Source organism: Falco cherrug, chromosome 2 (genome assembly GCF_023634085.1).
Source record: "Falco cherrug isolate bFalChe1 chromosome 2, bFalChe1.pri, whole genome shotgun sequence".
Taxonomy (NCBI): domain Eukaryota; kingdom Metazoa; phylum Chordata; class Aves; order Falconiformes; family Falconidae; genus Falco; species Falco cherrug.
Genome location: NC_073698.1, coordinates 16,700,018 through 16,720,975, shown reverse-complemented (window position 1 = coordinate 16,720,975; position 20,958 = coordinate 16,700,018).

Below are 20,958 nucleotides of genomic sequence, written 5' to 3'. Positions count from 1 at the left end.
AGGAAGCCTGTTGCAGTGTTTGGCCACCCTCTCACTAAAGAAATGTTTCATAATACTGTGTCTGGACCTCACCTGATGCAGCTTTGAACCATTCCCTTGTGTCCTGTCAGTGAATACCAGGGTCAGTACCTTACGCTATACACAATTACATAGAAATGAAACAATCCATGAAAAGAAAAATCCCAGAATGGTTTGGTTATCAAAAATACAGTCTGCTGAAAATTTATGAAGCTTATACTCATTTGAATATAAATATCATTGCATATTAAAAAAAACCCAGCATATTAGATTTCTATAGCTTAAGATAATAAATTTTGAGGTATGAAAATGCCTGCCAAAGTGTGCATTCCAGCTTTCTATCACTTGTCCTGGTTACAATAAGCCAAGAATGGACACACTATGCTAAATATGGTGGTAACATGAAATGTCTGATATTCTTGGTATTTTGCTGTTTAGTTGGCCAAGGGCATAGAAGTGCAAAAGAATCAGATCAGAGGCTTACCTTTAGCTGGTCATCTACCATGTCAGGTAAATCCCTTTGAAAGTCTTTTGGAGGTCAAAATGCTTTTCAGAACAGTAAGTGATGGCTGCATGTTTAACTATATTAAATTATGTCCAGGTAAACAAATAATCCAGATCTTTCTGCAATTATGACCCTTTTTAGTTTTTTACCTCTCCCTTATATTTTTTAATCTATAAATCCAATCAATAGTTACTCTCTGTTTTCTTATTTAATATCGATTTTCAAAAATTCATTGGCTGGACCAAGGATCCGTGGGTGTCCTGCTGGAAACCTATGCCCTCAAGATGATTCCCCCTTTAAAGTTAGAAGTAGAGACAAGCTGGTTTATTTCATGTATCTAATTGGAATAATTTTAATTTTATAATATTTTGTTTTATAAATCAACAAGTCATGTAAACTCAAGTCAAATTCCTTGAAGAGGTTTATATATAAGCATTTGTATTCTATCAGCACTGCTACCTTTGTCATTCAAACTTGTAATCTCATTAAAAGGGTATTATATTAGTTTAATAACATCTATTTTGTAAAAACTGTTGACTGGCATTAATTACCCTCCTTTATTACTTGTGTCTCGTATCACTTGTTCCATTATTTTGCCCAGAATCAATATCAGGCTGATGTCTAAGGGTCATTCCATTTAAATATTGGCACAACATTATCTCTCTTCTCCTTCTGAGCTTCCTCCTTGCTGTAACAGCTATAGAAAATTGGCATAAAGTATCCATGGATATTCAAAGGAAGCTTTGAAGCAATTTGGACTTGCCTGTAAATATCTAACTTCAGAAACTACTTCATATCTTTATTAGTTACTGATCAAATATGAGATAATCACAGAACCATATTGTTTTTGTTGACGTATTTAAAGGCATTCATAAAATCATCACCTAGTATCTTCATACTGCAGTCCTTCATGTATACCTTTTGTCCCTTTGTATTCCTGCATACCACTAGGACTCTAAACCAAATCATACTGAAACAAATGTCAGTTGACTACACTGTCTTTTTGGGCTGAGTATGGGCTTTAGGGTGTGAGGTTTTATGGGTCATCACCAGATGGTGCTTGCAATATTTTTTAACATGGGAAACAAATAAAGGATTTTGTGAAGTTATTCCAGTGATTGTTACACCATATATGTCTATTACTTTTATTTAGTGGTTGGAGTTTGCTACATATTTCACACTGAAACTCCTGATGCAGGCCTTGATCCTGGTGACAATAAATTCTCTTCAGATGATTTTGCAGCCAGTCCTGGACTATGTGTGCCTTCTGGTGTGCGGAGGCTGCCAGGGGTGCTACAAATGATGCAGGGAAGACACAGGGCATCTGGAAAAGCCACTGCTCTCCACAAATGCCCAAACTCTCCCAAAGCTATCACAGAGCTCACACTTGGTGAAGGACTGAGCAAGGAACCAGAGTCAGAGTGAGGCAGAAGAACCCTAGGAATATTCTGTCTTTAGTCTCTTTCCTCACGCCTATATGTGGACCTACCTAAAGGAGAAGGCTCTCAGCCAAACTGAAATAAAAGTTTTTGGACAAAGCCAGCTTTTCTTCTAACAAATATATTCAAATAATGACATCATGTCCTTCATTGAGACTAAAGAACACATTTATGATAGACATCACTAGCTGGCTCCAGTGATATCAAGATGAAGTATTAGATAGTATGGGTTTAGCACATGCTGAGCACTTCACTAGCGTATACGAGTTGCTTCCAAACTAGCTAAATCAGAGCTGTTTGCACTTGTCTATTTAACAATCCTTCAAGTACTTTTTAAATTTTATTTTGCAAACACGTTTTTACACTTTTAAATGCATTTCATAGGAGTAATGTGGCAATTATGCAAGGCTTTCATTTAAACATAGCTTTGAGGGAGAAAGAGTGGAAAAAAGGAAAGAGGAAAGGTAGGGTTTGTTGTCTCCTTTGGACTTTGATTGGAACTGATTCTTCCGATCCTCTGCGAGCAACTGCTGAACTAGGAATTGTTGAAGGAACAACTGCAGTAGCTGACCATAAACTGCTGTCCATATCAAGGCTGGCACGTATATGTTTAAACATATATGTAGAAAATATTGTAACTCATGTTTGCATGTCTTCTATCACATTTTGCTGTAGATTTGACTAGCCATAGATAGGTGATTTAGCTCAGAAGATGATCAAAAGTGGTACCAGCATAGTACAGTGGGGTAGAGAGAAAAAGCAACAGTATTAATTGTTTTAATAAAAGTAATTTTATTCCTCTCAGAATGATGTAGAAGTCCAATTCAATATTTTTCAAAGGAAAATAAAAAGCCTTTCCTTAGAGTAGAGAAAAGGACAGCTAAATAATCAAAATATTCTCTTTGCAAGGTGTGGAAACTGGGGTTTAATTGTATAAAATATTTCAATTATTCAAATTAAATTCTGAAAAGTTCTGATGTTTGTATTTGCAATCTCAAGGGTGTTATTGTGAAAAAAAATTTAAACTTACAGCAGTTGACAGTATCCATGAACTTCATTTATGCATTTGAATCTAATCTAGAATAATACATAAATATCAGTGTTGATCTGACAGATCTCAGAGTTCTGAAAATCAGCCTGTTCATGGATACCCTCCTCCTTTATCACATCTTATCCAAGCAGGTTTTAAATTTCCTGAAATATTTTCTGTTGAATAGCTTTGCAGAGGTGACATGGGAAGCTGGAATGTATGAAGTATGAAGGAAATTGAAGGAATCTATGGTCATAAAATATAATAGAGTTTCGGGGTTTTTTTTTCCTTCTAAGAAACATGTAGTCTCTGATAAGTATATGTTTTTAACCTTTAGAAGAGAGTTTAAGCATTTTTTTCTGCCCTTGACTAATAAATCAAGTGAAAGTGTACCATTTACCATAATGGTACCTGATTCCAGTAATGCTTCTGAACTGAATGATTTTGAAATTGAGAGATTATTCCTTCCAAAGACATCCCAAAGTCATTTTTACTGATATTTCTCTATTTTTCTTTTTAGTTACACTGATAATAACATTGCCAGTATACCAATACAAACTGCTTGTGACTTCCAACAGGCTTGCAAGCAGGGACATTTGCTGAATAGGGGAGAAAGAATATTAACACAATTTTATCATCTCTGTGTGAATCATTCTCAAAACTCTATGAACTGGACAGATTAAATTTCATACACATTCTTTGAGAATTATAAGAATGATTTTTAAACCTTCGAATGTTTTTTCAACAATAATGACAAAAGACATTTTCATAAGTAAGCATTCACAGTAATGATTTCAAATTCTAGAAGAAGTGTTTTATTCAGACCACTTATTTTCAAAACTCCATGGTAAATATTTTGTGTAACTTTAGGACATTGTACTGTAGATACTTACTGGAGGCAGGTGGTGGTGGTGGTGGTGTGGAGAGAGAGAGAGGGAGGGGGAGAGAAGCTTCAGATTTAATTGTGAGGAACAGGTACTTTCACAGAAAGCTGACCCATCCTTTGCCCAAATACTTACAATTCAAGATTTATCAGAGTTCCAGTACTTGCAGGTTAGATGTATCATTGCATGCCTGCAGCCTTTAGCCAAGCAAGAGGCACATTTGTACCCTGCAATATACCAATTATACCCTTTAGTCTTGAAAAATGGGATATACTGCTCCCAAAAAAACCTTCCTCTCTTGGGCCCAGTTTCCTATCTTAAGCATCTCAAACACATTAGCAACACGAGGAGGAATCTAAATCCAAACAGAATGAGTCAGATCTGCCCCTACAGCTGTAACCAGTTGTCATTGCCAGTCTCTTCACTCTCTGAAGTTGTGTGTTCTTGACAAATTTGTTGACCTTGATCTGCTGATCAGCTTGACTTGGTAGAAAAAAGCATAAATTTTAAGAACACTTTGTTTCTTAATCTTCTTTTTGCATAGGCTAAATAGATCAATGTTCACGAGTGTGTCAATACAAGGGACTTTTCCAGAATTCAAATAAGTGTGAATTACTTGGTTTCTTTCTGAAGTTTTTCCAATTAAAAAATAATATTTTCTGAAGCTTGTAAATTATGATAATCTAGTGATTTCACTGACATCACCATCTAAGTCTTCTTGCTATTCTCTTCTCGCTACAGCTGTATTTTAAACCTGTGTGGATGTTAAACAAAACAAATTCCATGAAGCTTCCATCGAACTTCATAACTTGTTAGATTGCTGTTTGATTTACATCACGTTGTGGTGCAAACTGGAAATCAAGATCATCTTTAATTTCTCCTGCCTTTTCAGCAAAGATGTCCACATTTCAAAAGTGGATACTGATTTTAATTACCTTCATCTTTACATACTTACACAGATATACTTTGGGGGAGGGGGTTAATGTTAACCAATGTTATAACATATATCTGAGTCTAAAATGGTCATTCCCTTCCCCTACAGTCAATAAAGGCAGATAGGTACCTCCAGAGTCTGAAGGTTTCATCTTGATAAGACCTAGCGCTTCCTGGAGATATCTGTATGTAAGAGCCTGCATAACTAGCTTATATGCAGAAGTGCAATTTTATTTAATTAGGTTATATGACATTAAGAAATGCTGAATATCAATAAAGCATGTTAGTGGGATCAGAATATGTTCAATGATTATGAAAATCATGCCCTACTCAGTCTCCCAAAATCAGCACACTAACATTTAGCCCATTTCACTTTCAAAACACTCTGGTGGCATTAGTCATAACATTACCTTCATATTCTAGTTAAAAACAAGTTTGTGTGTTTCACTGTTTACGGAAACAATACCATATATTATTAAGACTTTTGCAAATATATATTATGATTAGATTATGAGAAATGGAGACTTAGCATCTGAGCTCAATATTATCCAGGGTGTAGGACTGCACTGCATGTATCTGTTCTGGCAACAAATCCTTCAATTGATTTTTTTTAATACCTTTGCGGGGTGGTGGGTGGGTAGAAATCCTCTCTTTCAACTTCAGCTCAAAATTGCTGGGTCTGTGCCTCAAAGACCTTTTGCTGTCCTATAAATCAGTGAAATGGATGCTTCAATGACTATGTGTAAATAAGCCTTACACTACTTATTTGCTGTGCAGCTGTCTAAAATAATCCCCTAAAGGAACAACTTGGCCCATATTGTTTGTTGCAGAGAGCTATTTGTTTATGATTTTAAAAAGAAGGGGGTTCACAAAATAGAGGTACAATATGCAACATCAAGAACTAGGTCATTTTTCTAAATAGATTTCTATAACAGAACAAAAAAGGATTGAGATTTTAACATTTCATCATAGGAAACCCTTAGAAGCATTGTTGCAGGGTTTAGGAGAATTAATATAGTCATTGATATAAATCAGAGAAGATCAGCTGTTCTAAAGACACACCACTAAGTAAGACATTATTCATTTTAATTTCTCTATCAAATAGATATTACAAGAAAGTGAAATGTTCCAGTATCAGTGGTTTTGCTTAAACATATATTAAAGCCCATCCACACACATAATAACTATATCTGCAGATGAACAGGCCTCCTCAATATGGAAAAAACCCTAAAGCATCTTTTACGAAGCGTAATTAAGGCAAAACAGACTGTAGGTCACAAGAGAGAGAGTCAAATGGTGGCTAATCCTGGCAATCAAGTTGGATGTGTTTTCTCATAAAAAATTACTATGAAAGAAGTGACTGCTAAGGTACTTTGAAGAGCAGTCTTCCTACCAATATTTAAGAAGCGATTATGAAACAGTTTTCCAGTACATGAGGTGTATGAACCCTGAAATAAAGAAAAAGTTGCCATCAGGAGAAATCGTTCTTTGATTGTGCATGTCTTTTATTTTCAAACTCTGTATGATAATCTCCAGGACTATTTTTATCACTATAAAAATTTTACTGCTATTTCACTCAGAGTTAGTCAATATTTAATATTTACTGTGCAAACACATGCTGAAAAAATTAGGTGATGTTCTAATGGGGAGTTGGCAAACCCAAATCTTTGTTAATAAATTTCCTTAAAATCTGAATGCTGTTGTTGTTATTATTATTATTATCATCATCATCACCATTATAAATGTCATTAATAGTATTACTATTATTACTATTATTATTACTAGACACCTATTAGGAAGTAACGTTAATTTGTAATTTTGTGTTCAATATTTATAGTTTTGATTACATAACATTGACTTATTCTTTACTTTAGATTAAAGGGCTAAAGTTGAAGCATTCAGCTCTTTCACAGACTGCCAGTAAAAGTGATTACAGAGGTACTAATTATCCTTGGTTATGTAAACATTTGTGACATTGAATTTAATTTAACAAGGACAAGCTTCAGTGCTGAGATCTTTGTAAATTTATTGCTAAAATGTAAATGCTTCTAGCCTTGCAAAAAAAGATAAAACTGATTTTTCTCAAAAATTCCTGATCTGACTTTTTAATATTTTACATGTAAGAAAAATGACAATTTATGGAGTGTCATATTAACAATCATTCTTTCCCTGCTACGCAACAAAACTCTTTGTCAAACTTACACCAAAACAGTACTGTTCCGCACAATGGCAACTCCCTGTTGACCATATTTATACACTATCTATTTTTTGGTAACCACATTTCTGAGGTATGTAGGTGAATTGCAGTGAGTTTAGTAAAAATTAGAAAGAATGGTAACAGTCTAAGAAAGCGTGACCAGTGGAAAAAGACAGAAAGTGAGTTTGCTTATCTTAGAGAGGACATTAAAGACTCTTTAATTTATATAAATGTTGTAAAAACAAGACAGCGATCAGTGTGTCTGTGAAGGACAGCACAACTAGAAAACAGCCTAACCTGTGACAAAGGAGATCTGGGTTAAGTGTTAAGGAAAATGACCTCACTACAGGGATCATGACATATTATACTAGATGGTGCCAAGATACAATGGTACCTCTTAAGTAGGTCGTTTCAAAGAAAAGTTAAAGGAAAGTATTTCCAGATGGCCTATTTAAAATCCAGTCAAGGGATGGACTTAGTCAGAAGTAGACAGGCTTTCAAGGGTTTTTTCCAGCCTGTATTTTTATTTCCCAAATTACAAGCTAATTGAGCTGACAGAAATTCAGAGGAAGCCAGGACACCATATCGCACAGAGGTGAAAAGATGGAGGTGAATTTTTTGAAGGCATTTTTTTTCTGCATAATACACCAGTTTCAGACCTTATTCTGACTTGGCATCTCAGATAGCAGCCAGGAAGTGGAAAACATCACCTCTGACAATTTTTTCTCACTGACTTTCGGAGCTTGCCCTGGGCCCTAGTGCATACTGTGCAAAATCTGCTCAGTTGGCATGTTGTGCACCAGGATGGAAGGAAGTGACGCTTGGAGCGAAAGATCTCATGTGGTCTCTTGTCTCCCTTCACTTCTGTAATTCAGCGATTACACTGAACAGAAAAAGGAAGAAGCATTCTGCAGATGTATATACTATTCAGGTGTATTAATGCTGCTTCACTTGGCTTTCTCCTGAATGTGGCCTTCCTAGGCCTAACTCAAGGTTTGGATCTTATTTTTAAAGCTCTCAGTTTATGAGATTGGATGTTAAAGAATCCATCCCACCCCTGATACCTAAGCTACATTTCATAGCTCTGTCGTGTAGAAACCAACACCATTGTTGCAGAGATACAGTGTGTCCTCAGGCAAACAAAGCTTTATGTGCACTAGCTCTGACACTCAATAATAAGAAATTCTGATTTTCCAATGTAAATTATGTTCAAATCTGCTTTTGATGTCATGTTATATGGATATGTTCATAATCCATTATCGTCTATAAAAGAGGGGAAGCAGGGAATATAGATATGATAAAGAATATTACAGATCTTGAATCAAAATTCTGCAGATGTATTTTAAAGAGTTCTTATGTATTCATTGTTGAGTAAAACATGCAGGTCTAAAGAAACGTGCTTTTCTGAGGTCCTCAGCTAAGAGGACTCTCAATCAGATCAATTAATCTATGGCTTAAGATTCACCTTAACGATCAGCAAGTCTGGCCAAACCTACTAAGTATTTTCCAAGACTCTCAGATTTGGTGAATATTCACTGCTTTACAACATTTCAAACAAATATTTAAATATTGTTAGAAGAACTTTAACAAAACTGTATTTTCTGATGCAATAGCATTGTGATAAAAAATTCCCATCAAGTTGCAACAGTAGGAGTAAAATGCTCTTTAACTTTGAAGTGTGTAATGGAGCTATCTATACCTACATAGAAGATATTTGCACCAGCATTGGTTCTGAAAATATGATGCACATTTCTCTACAGCTTCTAAAATTCTGTTCATTAGGTACCAGATTGTATTCTGTTTTGTTACAAAGGATCCATCTAACCACCACTGTAACAACTCTTGGAATCTTTTCTACTGCTTTAATGTTCAGCTGAACTTTATGTAGATGAAGGCTATGATATTCCAACTTCAAGTTATGGCACTGATCTCCACTACATAAGAGGTTTTTTTTTCTATTACACTCTTGTAATGCTGTCTTTTGATTTACTTTCTTACTTTTTTTTTTTTTTTTTACCTTTTTATTTACTTTGGTTTACTTCTGACCATTGTTCACTGCTTAAAGGCATGAAACTCACCGTACTGTATTACAGCTGTTTCATTCTATTAATGTAATGTTCAGATTTACAAATATGATTTGCCAATTCACCATACATAACTCCCAGTTGAGAAGAACAACTATGATTCCTCTGCAGCTTGAGAATTCCCAGTAGGGCTAAAAATAAGATTCAAAGAGTGATTTTTTTTCTCTTTTACACTACTTTTATGAACAAAGGCACAGCAGAAATTACTCAGCAAGATAGCATGTAATTTAACAGAACTGGAACTACATAGCAGAGAAACTAAAGATAATCTGGGAAAAAAAATACTTGTTTTCTGGTCGCTGTTCTTCTGTCTTAATGTGTTATATTTGATAATCTTTCCTGAAATATTCTTTTCTGAATGAAAGAATAACTATTTTTAATCATGTCTGTTTCTGTAGTTAACATTTTATGTCAGTATTACTCTGTGATTTAATGGCACAGAAAATCCCACAACAGAGGGAGAGTAGTAACTGGTGGACTGTTTTCACTGTGTCTTGGGTCTTATCACAGAGAACACAAGGACTCAGCTGTACAATGAAGGCAACTCAGCTGTCCAGTCCTTACTGGCTAAGGTCACTGGTCACCAATATGTATGTAAACATAAAGGTTTCCTGTAACAGTGGTAGTCCCAAAATATCTCACAACTTCATCTTCAGTGCAGCCACAGACATTAATTATAAATCTGTCACACAGATGTTTGGAGTCATTTACCCATTCCCATAAACTTTTTGACAACCCCATCTTTTCTTACTGCTATTTGACTAATCTTCAGCTGGCTTTAAAAAAGTGATTCCTCACAGTTCTGTGAGGAAGAATTGGTGAAGGACTGGTTTTCTCATCTGTTAGTTGTCTTACATTGGCACAGTCAAGACTAGATCTGCCTGAGTGGTGCAACTGCAGAGTTACCAACTTTCTTTCCAAAATGTCCCAAGCAATGAGTGCTACAATTCTTACTCATCTGCATTTCACTTGTACCTTGAAGTCTCAACACATTTGGACAGGGTCTATGCAAATGTAGAACAACAGGTGTTATTAGCCCCAGAGGTTACCAACTAGCCCTGTACTTAAGGAATTATTGAGTCCTGTGGGAACTGGTTTGTTTTCCACTCCCCAAGTCTGGGGGAGCGTCATAATCAGATCCCAAGTCCACCTGAGACAGAGACACAGGAAAGCATCATTCCACTTCCCTCCCTCACCTTCATCTCCCCAGAAGAAAGGTACAGGTTCAAAGGCTAGGAGAGAGCTTCAGCATGCTCTGTCCTGTTCAGGCTTTTCACCTGCCAGGGCACTGGAGTGGAAAGGAGTCCTGGGGGTGGGCCTTTCTCTTGATCTGGACAACCATGCACAACCCCTTCATCACAACAGTTTCACTGAAGATACCTCAAACACAGCTGTAGCAGTACCTAATGTTCAGCATCCTTTTCTGCACACAAATAAACCCTGATCCATCCAAAATCATGGGAATGTGTTACAGTATGGGTAATTGTGTAAGTTTCTCATGTATTAAAGAAGAAAATATAAGTGCAAGAACAAGGATGTGCATTGTATAAGGTATAGCTAGCCATGAGCACTGTCATTGCAATGGATAAAGCTGCAACATCAAATCCTTTCCTGTCACTTTTAGGTTTCCAGGCAGGGATTAAATTGAGGTCTGTGTCAGATAATAAAGGTTTGTCTGATATGGAAAATATTAAGTGTGTTGCCAGGGTCACAGAAAGATACTTTCACGTAACAACTTCCAGGTAGCATGCATTCCCTTCGTCCTTTCTGTTTTCCAGTCTCAGTTTACATAACTAAGAAAGCAGAAGATTAGAGTAAGGGGGCATTTGGGGCTCTGGAGATTTGCTCCTATCAATCCTAAGGAACAGCGGAGAACTGTTAGGGTGATGACAGGGGGAAATGATGCCACTCAGGTTTGGGCTGGGTCCTCTCTCCCCTCCAGCACCCTTTAGTGCTCACAGAGAGCTGCTGCTTTAAGCAGGAGGTATTCCCCTTATTTCAGAAAAGGTTTATTGCTCTGACATACAAATTCCTGTAGGATTACTTCGCCTCAGCAGTAACAAATATTTTTGATTTTCTGGGTATACAGACTAATTAGTTAGCTGAAAGAAACAGCTGGTTCACAATGTTCTGATATTAGTTCTTTCCATTATTTTGATTTAATTTCAAGGGCAGACTATGGAGAGAAAAGTTGTAGAAGGAGGATTTTTTGTTCTTGTTGCTGTTGTTGGCTCACTTGTTTGTTTTACTCCTTTTGCAAACCTTTATTTGATGTGTATTCATAAATTATATTGCTCTATTATGGTATCTCATTATCCTTTATTAGCAGAACACCACTAAATAGAAGTTGGAATTATACATCATGCCCTGCATATGGAACAAAACAGCATATGGAGACTATGCCTACTGCAGTTTTCAAGCATAAAAAAGCAGGAAATTATACATATTTCAAAGACTCTCTGCCAAGTGCTTCTATGCTGTATCCTGTAATTCAGAGTCATGTTCAACTTTACTGTGTCATTTAAAATTCATATAGTAGAAATATAGTCAGGTCATAATCCATATAGTAAAGAAGTAAACCAAACTTCTTTCCTAAACTTGCTTAAAATAGAACAAATCCCTAGCAGTTGGGTATCACATCCCCAGCCATGGGAACGGTTTCAAAAGGTATGTTCCAACTAGTAGGGACAGATCACTTCTTTAATATCAAAGCCCTCTGAGCAAGTTAGCCTGACCGATCTAATACAAAGATGGGAAAAATGCATGCTCTATACTGCCATGACTTTGATTAAGAATTTCCCTCTAAAATGTGTGTTGTTTCAGTAAAAATGTATGCAATTATGTCATGGTTTAACCCAGGCCATCAACAAAGCACCATACAGATGCTTGCTCACTTCCCCTTCACCCAGAGGGATGGGGAGGATAATCGGAAAGGAATGTAAAACTCGAAGATTGAGATAAGAACAATTTAATAGGTAAAGCAAAAGCCACGCACACAAGCAAAGATCGGCCATCCCCAGGACAGCAGGGCTCCATCACAGGTAACAGTTACTTGGGAAGACAAACATCACAATGCTGGATGTCCTCCCCTTCTTTCTTCTTCCTCCAGTTTATATACTCACCATGACATCCCATAGTATGGAATATCCCTTTGGCCAGTTCAGGTCAGCTGTCCTGGCTGTGTCTGCTCCCAGTTTCCCGTGCCCCTCCAGCCCTCTCGCTGGCAGGGCCCAAGAAACTGAAAGGTCCTTGGCTCAGTATAAACACCACCCAGCGGACAACCAAAGCCATCAGTGTGCTATCAACATTGTGCTCACTCCAAAGCCAGAGCACAGCACTGCACCAGCTACTAAGAAGAACATTAACTCTATCCCAGCTGACACCAGGACAAATTCTCAAAATGAAAATATTTTAAAGTGTTTCCATGTTAATGATCTTGATTAAAGCATGAAATGAATCATATCCCAAAGATTTTGAAAGGAGTTGGCATTTTCCTTTGCAAAAAGAAGCATCTTTGCAAAACAACAAAATTCAAATTTAAGCAAAATATTTCAGTTGTGTGGACATTTCAATTAAGTCAATTTTCTCTCAGAATATAATGTTGTTGGCAATTTTAACATCTTAGAATTTTGTTTCATTGTGTATCACAGAACCGATATTGACATCATACAACTTCCTGTAAAAAAAGAATTTTCCTTGTATGTCACCTTTTTTTTACACAAAGCAAGAGCAAATTTTTGACTAATGCCCAAAGAGAAAAGACTTACTTTTAACCCAAACATCACCATAATAAACAAAATAACACAAACACTGGTTTTACTATGTTCTGTTTCACCCAAATTCAGTAGCGTAGTGCCCTGCTTTCACCAGGGACAGAATTTTCTTCCTAGTAGCTGGTACAGTGCTGTGTTTTGGATTTAGGATGTGAATAATTTGGTAATACAGTGATTTTTCAGTTGTTGTTAAGTAGTGATTACACTAAGTCAAGGACTTTTCAGCTTCCCAGGTCCTGCCAGTGAAAAGGCTGGAGGGGCACAAGAAATTGGGAGGGGACACAGCCAGGACAGCTGACCCATACTGGCCAAAAGAATATTCCATACCGTGTGATGTCATGCTCAGTATAAACTGGGGAACTCAGCCGGGGGTGTGGATCGCTGCTCAGGGACTGGCTGGGCATCAGTCAGCAGTTGTATTGTGCATCACTTGGATTTGGGTTTGGGCTTTTTTTTTCTGTGAGTTTTACTTCTCTTTCTCTTTTTGTTATCTCTCTTTTCATTACTACTACTACTACTACTACTACTACTATTATTATTATTATTATATTTTTATTTATTTCAATTATTAAACTGCTCTTACCTCAACCCATAGTGTTTACCTTTTTCCAGTTCTCCTCCCCATCCCACTGGGGTGGGGAAGTGAGTGAGCAGCTGTGTGCTCACATTTAATTGCTGCCTGGAATTAATCCATGACAGCCCTTTTTGGCACCCAACATGGGGTACGAGGGGTTGAGATAATGACAGATCTGACCAGAATGTGTTAAAATAAATTTGTTATAAACATTTATTTTATTGGTTTAATAATCACTGGTCACAATGCTGATTTATTTGCTCTCAGAGTTGTTGCACTTGTTCTCAGAGCTGAGTTATGTAAGACCTTACTTGCAGTGTGTGTTCCCTGTTGTGCTGTTTATCATCTCTGGGTCCAGGACTAAGCTTATCATTTTGTTATACTTTGTAATACTGGCTTCTGATATGATAGAATCGCTGGTTGTGAAGTTAATCTGGTACATGTACTCAGCATTGCCGTCACCTCTGTACTTCAGGAGTCATCTGATGGGAACTATAAATAATTGCATCTTTTGCCTTTTCTCAGAGATCCAACCTATGGAGAAGACATCCTCCCACACCTTCCTCTTTCTTGCCAGGTTAATTACAGTGGCATTTGAGAATTTTGAAAATTCTGAATGTCCTTGGGATGCTGAAAATAGTATGGTCCTATTGCTAGGGATGCTGAATGTATCCAGGTCTTGCTGAATGTTAAACAACTACTACCCAGAGACATGCCTCAAAGCTGGACAGTTATTAGTGGCAGGGTGTGTGGGATAGTATGGGCAAGTACCTAGGACAGTGGGCACCTCCAGTGTTTTGGAACTTCACCCCTGAACAAGTATGAAATCTAAAAAGCCTACTAAAATATTTGGAAAAAAGTATGCTGTCCCATTCGAAAACCCAGAGTGGCACAAATCACTGCGAGGCTGGGGCCTAGTCAATGCTCACTGAGCCATGTTCAACATTATCTAGTACTCTTAAGGGTAAAAGAAGGTCTCTGGATCTGATGGCAAAGTGACAGAGACTTTGGCTACTTTGGCTGCTCCAACCCTGGTGGAAAACACTGCAGCTACTCCAAGCCCTGCAATGAGCATGGTGGCTACTTCAACCCCAGTGACAGACACTGTGGCTGAACCACAGAACCAACCCCTGTCACTATTAGTTGCTCCTATACACAAGAAGAAACAGACAAGAAAGTGCATTTAACAAAGTTTAATAAAGGAGGATGAAACAGGGTCATCACAAGAACAGGAGGAAGAGGCAGAAGAACAAGAGGCAACCACTATCTCTGAGTGAACTGTGGCATGTGCAAAAATATTTTAGGTGTTGTCCAGATAAGCACATTACCACTTGGTGGCTCAAATGCTGGGATAACAGGGCCAATAGTTTGGAATTAGACAGTAAGAAAGTCAAGCAGCTGGGATCACTTTCCAGGGAAGGAGATGTGGACAAGACAATTGTAAGAGGGACACAAGTCCTCAGCCTCTGGAGTTGGCTTCTGTCAAGCATGAAGGAAAGGGTTTCCTTCAAGGAAGACATGGTATGTTGCCCAGACAAACAGACTGCAACAGGGAGAGGTAACTAGCACCTGAGGGAATTAGCCATGCTAGAGATTATTTATTATGACCTGAACATCATGCAGTTGCCCACAGATCCAGATGAAGTCCAGTGTTCATGAAATTTGTATGGAGTGCACCATCATCATATGTCAAGTCATTGGTGGTAATGAATGAGAGATGAAGCTGCACTGACGGTGGATGAAGTGGCTTGCCAGCTCCAGGAATATGAAGACAATATCTCTTCCTCCATCATCTCAGCTGTGGAGAAACTGGTCCAGTGATTCAGGGAGGACAGATCCTCTTCCCCACATGTATGGACCCACATCTCAGCTGTTAACAGTAAGCATCCCTTTTCTCAGGAGGGAGGATACAGAAGACACACAGCATGGAGCATCCTGTGGTTTTACCTGCGGGACCACAGAAAGGACATGAGGAAGTGGAATGGAAAACCCACCTTGACATTAGAGGCACAGATAGGTGAATTGCAAGGAAGACCAATCACAAATGGGGGTTCTTCCAGGAAGGTGGCTACTCCAGTCTCCAGTGGGCAGTTTCCCCAGACAGAGTGGAAGGGCTGATCTTACTCCTAATCCTATAGAAAGGAATTATAATCCATTTTTACAAGAAGTAAGTGAAGAATCCTATGACCAGGACTAGAGGGGCCTTTCCTCCAGCCAGGTGAAGGAAAGAGACAACTGGGTTTACTGGCCTGTGTGAAATAGCTGGCCTGGCACACCACACACTCAGGAGCATAAGGCTCTAGTCAACACCAGTGTGGTGTACCCTAATGCCATCAAGTTATACAGGGGCATAACCCATTTGTATTTACGGGGCATCAGGGGGATCCCAACAGCTATACTGGAGGCTGATATGCCTGGGGAATCAGTGACAAAGGCACTCTGTTGTGACTGGCACAGAAGATCTGTACATCCTCAGCATAGACTACATCAGGAGAGAATATTTCAATGACCCAAAGGGGTACTGGTGGGCTCTTGATATAGCTGCTTTGGAGATGGAGGAAATGAAGCAGCTGTCTACCGTTGCAGCACAAACAAGCTATCATGTTGCAACAAGACTTCACCATTGGTCAGATTCTACTGTCCACACTGTTTCTCCTTCCTCCAGAGGCCAGACCACACTGCTGCTCCTCCATCCAACTCCCTCTCCCACCATCCTCAGGGCTATTTAACTACTTAGCAGGAATGGGCTACAGCTGCACATCATCCATGTCAATCAACCCACTGCCTTCGAGGCAAGGCCACAGGAGCATGTTATCAATACTAATCAACCCTCTGCCTTCATTCCTCTACAGTCTACCTTGCCCAGTCTCTCAGAGGACCCTTCCGTTGTGGGGCTGCTGAAGATCAAGGAACAATGGCTGCCAATTGCTACCACAACAGTGCACCAGCAGCAATATTGCACCAAATGAGACTCCCTGTTTCCCATCATAAGCTGATTCACCACCTGGAGAGCCAAGGAGTGATCACCAGCATGCACTCACCCTTTAATAGCCCCATATGGCCAGTGTGAAGGTCTAATGGAAAATGGAGACTAACAGGAGACTATTGTGGCCTGAATGAAGTCAGGTCACTGCTGAGTGCTGCCATAACAGACATGCTAGAACTTCAGTATAAACTGGTGTCAAATGCAGCAAAGTGGCATGCCCCAATTGTTATAAATTGGTATTGATAATATATTTCTCAAACCTTTTGACAGCAGAGTGAAGCCACATTTCACTTTCAGTCTACTATGGTTGCTTGGAGTCCATTAGAGCATATCATGTCAACACTATCAGGTGATCATGCAAAGATCATGTATGCAATATCTCTGAAATAAGTGTTGCCTCTTCTCACTGCGGTCTCTTGTTTCAGCCTCTTGGCAATGATGAGGGCCTCCACCCCAGTGCTTTCCCACATAGAAGTTAACCAACATTTTTCTCCATTTCAGGTTGGGACTATTTTCTTATGACAATGGCACAAGTAATTTCTTCTCATAACAGTCATGGTTCATTTAGGGTTCTGGAAAATATGGATCACAGAATTGCCACTGGCCTTTGTTTCTTCATGCAATTAATTTTTTTTTTGGCTGGGAAAAAGGCCAAAAGTTTCTGAATGATGAAAGAATTGTAAGCTTTTGGCAAGTTTCAGCTCTGCCTCCAGGAAAACACCTTGCCTTGGATGGTTTTGCCCCTTATGATAACAGAAAGCAGACAGAGGTATTTCCTTTTCTCTCAAGAGCCAAAGGAATTTGGGGAGAAAAGAGAGAAAGTCAACATCATTTTTACAGTATAAAAGAAGGGATCAAAAAGGGCTCAGCAACTTAACCTATTCCACCCTCTGTTCCTCTGAACAGTGTGTGAAGTTGCTATCTGATGCCCTCCTCTCTCTTCTGCAAACCCTCCAGTGCCAGACCTCATAAAGGAGAGAACCTGGAAATATCACCCTGCCAAGTCCAGAAAAAAAGAAAAATCTTGCTGAAGATGCCTCTTGTGTCACTTGAACAGTTAAAGGTTAGTAGTTAAAGTGCAGTGATGGGATATTCAGGGATTAGGATTGTGATTTGAGACAGGACATGATTGCTAAGCAATAAAATGGGCTGATAGGAGGCTAAGGAACTCAGAAGTCATTGGCATTTGGAGGCAGAGGGAGAAGCTGGAGGCTGTGCACCTTGAGGCACCTGTCTACTGTGTCAAGGGACATGTCCTTTTTCATTTGCAATAGAATGTGACAGGTAAGCACTGCATACACACCAAGTACAAAATGGAGACAAAACAGGAAAGTCAAGGAAATTAAAACAAAATCTAGATAACAAAATTGTAACACAACCTTTTCATGAAAAAAATCTCTTGATCTTCATGGGAACTTCTGTTACATACAAACTTACAGACAAAGGAGAAAGACTGAAAACCTGTGGATGCCTATGTGACTTTTTCTAGATTGGCTTCCATATCCATTTTGAGAATGAGGAGATTGAGCTACCATATTCTAGACAAATCTAATAGCGCATCTGCAGTATACGTGACAAAAAGATCACTAAACAAATGAGGTACATTGAACTTTAGAGCTAGCTGAGGAGGATGGATTGTGTGAGATTCATCAACCTTTGCCTTCTTACAAGTACGCTTACAATGCACGGCTTGCATCTGCACATGCCGTTTAGACCTTTGGCCTTCAGATGTCACTGCTTATGCATCAGCCAGAAACAAGGACTAAAAATACTGTAGTATGGGAAAAATTACAAACCAGCATCTGTTTGTCAGAGGAGCCAGACACAGTGATTTCAAGGTCAGCACTTCCCTGAATTTTATTACATTTAATTTTTTATTAATGAGTTTTGGGCAAGCAATTGCTGAGCTTTTAGTTTGGGATTTATTTTGTGGGTGAGGGCTGGGGATAGCTTCCAGTTCATTCTTTCCTGATTAATGACATAAGATATATTTGTATTTAATTGGAATCTCTGTCCATTCCCACTGTATTCATTAATATTGAAACAACCACAGGCAGTGCTTTGCCAAGACACTCCACATCTTCCAGCAGCCACTCAATATGAGAAAGGATGTCATCTGAGAAAGTTTTCTTGTGGTGATTCTGCTATATGTAGACAGGTCAGAGGAGAAGAACAGATACATTTTATCACTCTGCTTCATTATACTGGAGCTTAACACATTGAGAAGAGGGTGCAATTAGAGTTTGGGAGGATAAGCAGTTAAGAGGGTGGCTGGGGAAGGAGGAAATAGAATGGCAGAGAGTCCTTAGAAGAATGCAGTTGAGGAAGCATTCATAGGAATTTCTGCACCTGAAGTAGCTTGAATTAATGCTCATTTAGTATTTTTGGAGGTCTAATAGCAGTAACAAATGTAAGGATGAATGTAATTTCTGTTTTTGTCCTTCACAACACAAGGTTGCCTGGAGTCATCGTGGCTGTGTCTCAGTTTAGAAACTGACAACAGGTTAAGTCATTCAGAGGTGTTGGGAGAAGGAAAGAGGGTAAGTAACTGCAAAGGGAAGAAGGAAGATCTGGTAGTAGGTTGTGAAATGGAAGTTACAGGAAGGAACTAGAAGAAGATTGGGGTGGCAGATGAAGGGACACTAAAGAGATGTGAACTATTGCAAAGTTGTATGGGACAGTATAGCATGCAACAGAGAGGGGATGAGATGAAGAATTTGAGAAAAGGACAGAAAGTGGGAAATTTAAGAGAAGAATAATTACAATCTGAAAAGTAGGATGTCAGATAAAATAATCTGACAGGGATCTGGGAGATCTGTAAGAAAGCTATGGACACTGGGAACTGTGGAGAACAGGGAAGGGCAGAAGCATATCCATCAGCAGTAAGGACAAGAAAATTAGGGAGGGTGCCTGAGCAGTTGCAGAACAGAGGTAGCTCAGGGAGAAGGAGTAAAAGACCTAAGGAAAGAATGTGGCTAATGGATTGCTAAATTAAATAGGTCAGCCATGTGAAGGTTTATGGAGGTGATGCTGAATATCTGCAAAGTAAAATTTGTGTGGGAGAACTGGCTCTGACAATAGCATAAAAACAAGGATAAAGATCTAGTCTGTAGAAGAGACACTGAAAGACAAAGACTGTTAACCTTGCATGTTTTTGTGGAGCCAAATAGTTGAAGTTAACCCCATGAAAAGCAAATTGAGAGAGCTGAGTGACAGATGGATATTTATCAGTGAATTTTAAAGTAGATGTAGTAGCACATAATTGGGGTGTGGTTTCTGCCCCCTTGAAGTTATAGCAATCAAAAAAGCAGTTTAAGATTTCCACATGGACATTGTTTCTGCAAAACCCAAGGAGTTAGAAACAATAGTATTATTTTTCCATTACTTGCATTGCAACTGTTACAGACTGATGGCAGATGTCATTTTAATCTGTCCTGAATATTCTTCAATGTATTCTTACTTCTATTTCCATAAATATATGTTTTGCTAGATGAAGCTGGGGGTTTCCTTTATGAAACTATTCTTATTAGAAAGTAGTGATTGTAGCTAAAACATAATTAGAAGAGGCTGCAAGAACTCAAGTAAAAGGAACTTCTGCAATGAATTCTAGAGAAACACTGGTTAAACCAAACAAGATGAGCTACTGTGAATAGGAGTCAGACACAACACAGGTGGCAATCAAGTAAAAGTGACTTGTATCTAAGTCTTGTCCTGCAGGGTAACTTTTATTTTTAATATAGTGAAATTACCCTTTCTTTAGTAATATACCTGTCTAGAATATCTGGCAATGGATATTTTTTTATTGGATCAGACATGGCCACTGGCAGTACCGAGTTTCTAAAATCTGATTTCTTTGTATTATAATTGAACTTCCATTCAGAAGCATAGAATAGTCTCTATATCACATTTTCTTCATGTGCTGTCTGTGGTAAACCTTCATTACAGCTGTGGTACAAAAGACACTTTACATTATTGCAGTGGTGGCAGTCTCTATACCATAAAACACATTCTGCCAGTGAGAAATCAACCAACTCAATATCTTCATCTGGTTTTCATTTCCTTGGAGAGATAGTGAAGCTCTTTGTGCACTTGACAGTGCATATGGCTAAACTTGTTTTCTATCTGAACTGGTAATTATTGTTAGAAGCATTTTTGGAGAATGAGGTATTTTTAGCCAGCAAACAGGCTTGCCAATATCTTTAAGGAACATATGTTTTTTTTCAGGGCTCAGAAGGTGAAAATATGCACTCACCACTTTTTATTGTGTGTCTTTGTCCAATGTTGCAGCTCAGTTACTATTTTTTCCCTTGTTACTAGCATGCCATTAAGGTAATTTTTATCTACAGGAATGCTACCATTGCTCTTTGTGGCTCAGGTAAAACTGGGAAACCTGCTTTATTTATTTACATTTTCTTTCTTGAAATACTTCCAATGTGGATGCTCCAAGCAATTTAATGTGACGTGGTAGTTCCCAGTCATCTAAAGCAAAACTCTTCTCTACTGAGAACAGTGAAAACCTTATAAAGGAGCTGACT